At 39.0% G+C, this 7,246-nt stretch overlaps 1 long non-coding RNA gene across 1 annotated transcript; it reads right to left on the bottom strand.

Moving 5' to 3' along the window:
• Positions 1-2,060: 2,060 nt before the first annotated feature.
• On the bottom strand, positions 2,061-4,155 carry LOC112201925. Its single transcript, XR_005799084.1, has 2 exons — positions 3,285-4,155; positions 2,061-2,321 (listed from the first exon to the last, which is right to left on the bottom strand). It is a non-coding gene; the product is annotated as an uncharacterized LOC112201925 (long non-coding RNA).
• Positions 4,156-7,246: the final 3,091 nt, after the last annotated feature.

Raw genomic sequence — 7,246 nt, 5'->3', positions numbered from 1 at the left:
AGGTGTTCTCACTGCCACATATCTCATCAATAGATTACCTAGCAAAGTGCTTGCTTTCAAATCTCCTCTTGAAGTGTTGAAAGGTAGAAAGATTGATCTGTCTCACTTGAAAGTCTTTGGCTGCACATGCTTCGTTCATATTCAAGCTCATCAACGTGATAAACTTGATCCTAGAGCTGATAAATGTGTTTTCCTAGGATATTCATCTACTCAAAAAGGGTATAAATGCTAAAATCTTGCTACTAGGAAACTCATTGTCTCCAGGGATGTAAGATTTGATGAAGTTACTCCTTATTTCACAAGGAAATCATGTGATACTGGACAGAGGGAGTTCTTATCTGATCTGTTCCCAAGTCCAAATCTCCCTATTGTTGAGGATTGCAATCCTTCTATAAATCCTGCTGTTCCAGTTCAAGAATCTCCAGCTCTCCCGACTGTTGAGGATTGCAATCCGTCTATCAATCCTGCTGTTCCAGTTCAAGAAGTTTCAGCTGTTCTTTCTGATCCAGAGATTGATATGCAATCTGTTGCCGAACCTCATGATGTGCAATATGTTGTCGAGCCTCCTGCTCCACCTGTAGTTGTTCTTCGTAGAAACCCTTCACGAGAACGAGGTCCTCCATCAAAGCTCAAGGACTATGTAACCTACAATGCAAGGTACCCGATGTCACACTTCATCTCTTATAAGAAATTTTCATCTGCTCATTCTGCATTTCTGAGTGTCCTTGATAATACTCATGAACCTCAAAGTTTTGAGGAAGCCAATCATCTTGCTGAATGGAAGCAGGCTATGGCAGATGAACTTCAAGCTCTCAATGATAATAATACTTGGAGTATTGTTCGAATTCCAAAAGGGAAGAAGGCTGTAGGTTGCAGATGGATTTACAAGACCAAGTTTCACTCTGATGGTACTGTGGAGAGACATAAAGCTCGTTTAGTGGCTCGTGGTTTTACTCAAACTTATGGGGTAGATTACAAGGAAACTTTTGCTCATGTTGCTAAAATGAACACAGTTAGAGTTTTGTTATCAGTTGCAGTTAATCATGCATGGCCTCTTTACCAAATGGATGTGAAGAACGCTTTCTTACATGGTGATCTTGAAGAGGAGGTCTATATGAAGTTACCTCCTGGTCATTCTCAGTCTCATGATCCTAATATAGTGTGCAAGCTTCACAAAGCCATCTATGGCTTAAAACAATCTCCACGTGCATGGTATGCCAAACTTAGTTCGGTACTTGAAGAAGTCAGTTTCCACAGAAGCAATGCAGATTCTTCATTGTTCATTCGAATTGGTTCAACCAGCAAACTGCTGGTACTTATCTATGTTGATGATTTGATCGTAACAAGTGACAATGTTGAAGAGATTGAGTTGCTCAAACAATCACTTCGAAGCAGGTTTGCTATCAAAGATTTGGGGATTCTTAAGTACTTTCTTGGTATAGAAATGGCTACTTCTCATAAAGGCCTCTTTCTTAACCAAAGAAAGTATGTTCTTGATTTGTTGCAAGATGCAGATATGAAGGATTGCAAACCAGCTCGCACTCCTCTTGATAGTAAGCTGCAACTTGATGTATTGAGTGAGCCTCTCTCGAATCTAACTTCCTATCAAAGATTAGTTGGTAAGCTTATTTATCTCACAATCACTCGACCTGACATTGCTTACGCTGTAAGCATTGTCAGCCAATTCATGCATGCTCCAACTTTGGCTCATCTTCACATTATAAAGCAAATCCTTCGTTATCTCAAAGGTTCTGTTGGTAGAGGCATTTTGATGAAAAACAATGGAAACACTCACATAATGGGATACACTGATGCTGATTGGGCAGGCAACTCTCTTGATCGTAAATCCACTACTGGCTTCTGCACATTTGTTGGTGGTAATCTGGTTACTTGGAAGAGCAAGAAGCAAACAGTTGTTGCTCGTTCTAGTGCAGAAGCAGAATACAGAGCTATGGCCTCCACTGCTTGTGAGCTTATTTGGCTAAAATGTCTCCTCTCTGATTTGGGGTTCCCTAGTTGTCACGCCCCAAATTTTGAATAATAAATTCAAATCCGAAACATGAAATAAACAACTTAATCAAATAAACGTTCTGAATTTTTTTCTCATAAATAATCACCTTGCCTCACTCACTAACACAAAAACCAAATCCTCAAGAGTTTAATATTACAACACACTCTCTCCAAATTTAAATGTAAGCTCAGTGAGTATAACAACCTCACAATAAAGCTGTAACTCAAATACCATTACTCTAAGCAGCCTGATCGCCATCTCGATTCTCCTGACCTGTAGAATTTCCCGCTACACAATTTGAATAGTGTACCTGGATTGCAACAACACAAACCCGGTGAGCTTTGACAGCCCGTATGAGTAAACGAAAGGATTGCACGATTTAAAGTGACAAAATCAACTCAGGCATAAAATCAACTCAAGCATTTTCTTTCTTTTGCAAAATAATTGAAGTGCACAATGTCACTTCAAACATCATTCAAACTCACGTCACACAATGACCCCTATGACACAACTACACGTTCTCTCTCTAATACACAAATGTATACTCATGGGCATACGATTTTTATTTTAATCCCCCATGCAGTATATTATACTCTAAGGCATGCGATAACTCACGTTATCCCCCTAGCAGTATAGTGTACTCAATGGGCATACGATAACTCGAGATTATCCCCCAAGCAGTACACAAGGCAGACAGACTAGAGCTCTAACTGAATCGTAATGTGTCACATTGGCCAAGGTTCACCTTTACGATAATATTTGCCTCAATTCACTCGACTCCTCAACTGAATCGTAATGTGTCACCTTAGCCAAGGTTCACCTTTACGATAACAGTTTTTCTCATCTCACTCGACTCCTCATTTAATTCGTCTCAACGACTCAACTATCACTCTTTACTCAAATACTCTTTCTCATACTCAACTCAACTTATAAGATAATTTATATCTTCAAAAGAGTAATGCTCAAATAATAACTCATTTAACCATATCAATACTTCATCCAATATCACACCATCCAATAATTATTTCACATAAATATTTATACATGAAACCATTCCCTCAGGAATGATTACAAATACCACCATAATTCACATGCATTAAAACAAAAATTCATTTTATAAATAAATTCATTTTACTTACCTATGAAACGTAGTCGAACAAGTCCATATAATTTAAAACAAATATTTATTTTCATAAAACAATTTCCACAATTTCATAATTAAATAAAATCACCGAATTTCGGTTCGTAAATGAACCATGTGCGATTTACTCACCTCGACAATCCCGCTGCGTCTTCTTACAACTCGAATAAGAATCACAATTCGTCCGCCAAATCAAACCGTCAAACACCTAAAACAGTCGAGGTGGCCGGAATTTTTCCAGAAACCGGCGAGAATTGCAGAAAACGGCGAGCTTGATTTCGACGTAAAAACTTCAATTTCAGGCCTCGATTCCTTCTGAAGAGTTGTTAAGAACATCAAGTCGAACTCACTGGTTCAAGAATCACTCAAAAAAAATCTCTACAGCTCGAGATAGCTTGATCGAAAGCTTCGGTGGCCGGAAAATTTCCAGAATCCGGCGAGCTTGAATTCCGACGTAAAAACTTCAATTTCAGGGCTTGATTCCTTCTAGAGAGTTGTTAATAACATCAAGGCGAACTCACTGGTTCAATAATCAATCAAAAAGATGCACTACAGCTCGAGATATCACGATCGGATTTCGATTTTTGATCGAGGCTGGCTTCCAGCTGCCACCACGCGCAGCGCCGCCGTGCAAGGACACTTCTGGGAGTTTCAGGAGGTTGAAGAGAGCTCGAGGATGAATTTTGGTGAGGAATGGTGACCGGTAGCTTGAGATATCAATCTTGGAACCAAAACGAGCTCAAACCGGGCGGAGCTTCCCGCTGCAGCTGGTGGCCGTGTCGCGGTTCAAGTCTGCCACCTGCAGCTGCGCAAGGTCGAGGCGAACCTATAGGAAGTGGTCTGGGGTCGATCGATGGCCTGTGGAGCGAGAACAGGCTTGGAGAGTAAATGCTCTGTTCTTGGATGGTTTCGGACGAGAGAGAGAGAGAGTGAGAACTGCAGTTCCTTCCACCGACACTTCTCACTATAGCAGCACCCTGCTTTTCCCTTTATTGCTCAAAACACGGAAACATGCTACTCTTTTCCTTTATCCACAGTAATCCCACTATCGGTTATTACACTAGTAGTCAACCAATGTCTCTTTTCATGAAAGAACCAAATACATAGAAGTTGATTGTCACTACATTCGAGCTCAAGTTCAGTCCAAGATCATTGATACTCACTACACTCGAAGCCATGATCAATTGGCTGATATTTTCACCAAATCCCTTTCCACTGCTCAATTTCACAGTATTTTGGGCAAGCTTGGATCAATGAATCCCCTTGATCCAGCTTGAGGGGGAGTATTAGAGTTTAGCATATTACCAGCAATTAGTTTGGCATATTGCCAGCAATTGTTTTTTGTCTGTTGTTCTCTTCTTTTTCACTTTCTTTTTGCTGTCTCTTCTTTTCCTTCTTTCCGTTTTTGTGTCTTTCTCCTTTTTCCTTTTGCTGTTCCCCTTTTACCTTTTGTTGTCTTCCCTTCCCTTCCCTTCCGTATATATGTTTTCTCCTTCTTGTAAAAGATCATGTTAATTGAATCATATCAAAAAGAAGAAAAGCTTGCTCCATCAATTATGTTTTTCAACAGCAGCACTGCATTTTATAGCCCCTCTTGCAATTTAAGTAATTTCTATCGGCGCTTAGGGTCCACCTGCAAAAGGTCACAAATTTTGATTACTCGGTCTCAGTAAAATCAGTATACACAGTAAAAGGAACAACACTACCTAGTCTCATTAACAAAATAGAAATAGTCATTGCACAAGGGATGGTTCATAATTTAACATAGAGCACATGCTGAATAGAAAACAACCAATCCATTCATGCAAAGACTTAAGAAAGCAATACTGGAAAGCTTTCTTCTTTATTGGTTCCTCAAAAGCATCACTAGTAGTCTGATCATCATCAGTTTACTTATGCAATAGATGCTTTCCTCTAGAAGTAGTAATCAGCTGCCATATATTCTTTGAGAATGAGTCAAATTGAAAAATCATGCACAAATCCTTTTCAAAAGAGAATCAGACTCACATGTTCATCCAACCACTACTAATTGACATCAAAATATCAACTCAAACAAGCACGTAGTTTACCCAGAGGTAGGCATGGAAATTGCTGGACAAATCCATTATAAATAGACCTACAAATATTTGAAACACCATATGAAGTATCTCACCTTGACATCATCTGCAAGTGACGCTGGAACAGAGTTGTGAGGTTTTTTCACATCCTCGTCAGCTGAACATTCTGAACATATATAGTGTTCCAATTTTTTGGCTACCTCATTTGAGATGTTCACACATGCTGGATGAAACCTACAACTCCAGTTGTGAAATAACTTCATGAGCAATCAGACAAATTTAAAAAGGTCAAGTGAAAAGATTTATCTATCGGGACAAATATAAAAGGAAGAGAATTATCAACATTGCACATATGACACAAATTTCATCCATAAAAGTTTCTACTTTGAACTACTACAATACTAGCCATTGTTGTATACTGCAACCAAAGTATCTATGTGGAAATTCAAATGAAAAGAGGAGATTCAATAATGTTGCAACAATGACCCAAATTTCCTTCCAACAAGATTCCATTTTTATATTACAAGCAAAGGACCATCATGGAGTTCTGTAACCACTTCTTAAGCTTGAATTACATTCAAAGTAATGAACATATAGAAACTAAGCTTTCCATGGTGCAACTCCTGAAGCTGCTTAAAGTACCAACCGGCCACCAGGATGCAGAGCAAAGTATAGTTGCACACTTGCAAGTAGCACATTGCACATACGCCGAGTCACTGAAATGCTTTTCCAAATCCATATGCTTATTAATCTATATCTAACAAGTATTCAAGACAATTATCAGAGCCATAATGGATACCCACTTAAATGCTTTTTCTACCTTTCTTTTGGTTCACTCTTTTATCGACACTAGATGCATAAACTGTTCTCAAGTAAGATAAACTTACTACTAGTCCATTCAAAACAAACACATTCAAAACCTCCAATCCACAAAACTTCAACATGCTAAAAAAAGCCTCCAATCCACAAAACTTGTTTCTGTTTGGCTACAGGTTTGCAATGTTGTTGTTATTGCACGATTACTCAATGCAACCCTGGTGGTTCCCAAATTTTTGTATAGTAGTATATGGAGGGATGTAAGGTGACCTATCTCTTCCTTCTTCTGCTCAAGTATTTTTCACTCTTTTTGTGCATATAGTTGATGAAAGCTGCATTTAACTCTGTATCAAAATTTAAACGGGTTTAACTAGTAGGTTGGGGCTGCTCTAATAGTTATTTCCATAGTCATTTTTGGCCTGTTGATGATGGCTAATGGTACTGTTCATGTGCACATTAAGTACATTTTTTGGGCTGTAGGTATACACGTTTGTAGGCTCAAATCCCTTTTTTGTGCTTCTCTTATTCAGGGCATCTCCAGTTGCATCATGTTTAAGTATAATGTATTTGAGAGATATTGATGAGAGAGATGTGTTCTTATTATTGAGAATAGGAGCCCTATATATAGGGATTACAAAGTGCTAGTTCTAATGTTACAAGGAATACCAATCCGTGTAGGATTGGGAAATCTAGAACCTTCTCTCCTATTGCTACTCCTAGTTTGATAAGGCACACTAAATCGATATTCCTTCAACACTCCCCTTGTGCCGCTTCAAACTTGGTGGTGACGCTTCATCCGTTGCCTCGTTAAAAACCTTGCCAGGTAACAAAAACCCTGTGGGATAAAAATAACCCTGGTCGAAGGACAAAAAGAGCACAACACGTCCTTCACTCTTCGAGATCGAACATGTAGACATCATAACTCCCCCTGATGTCGATATCTCCCCCTGATTGCTATAATCGTGGGAGTTCGGATAACTTTCTCAATCCGATGCTCTTCACATGTTTCTCGAAGGTGGATTTAGGTAACGACTTAGTGAATAAGTCCGCTACATTATCCTCTGATCGGATTTGATTCACTTCAATCTTTAGGAGTGATTGTTGTTGCTGATTATAAAAGAACTTAGGCGATATATGCTTGGTGTTGTCGCCCTTGATCAAACCTAACTTCATTTGTTCAATACAAGCTGCATTATCCTCATAAATGCATGTAGGTTCATT

Source organism: Rosa chinensis, chromosome 5 (assembly GCF_002994745.2).
Source record: "Rosa chinensis cultivar Old Blush chromosome 5, RchiOBHm-V2, whole genome shotgun sequence".
NCBI classification, from domain to species: domain Eukaryota; kingdom Viridiplantae; phylum Streptophyta; class Magnoliopsida; order Rosales; family Rosaceae; genus Rosa; species Rosa chinensis.
Note: the sequence above shows the minus strand (reverse complement) of the source record. Positions and strands in the feature narration are given on the sequence as shown.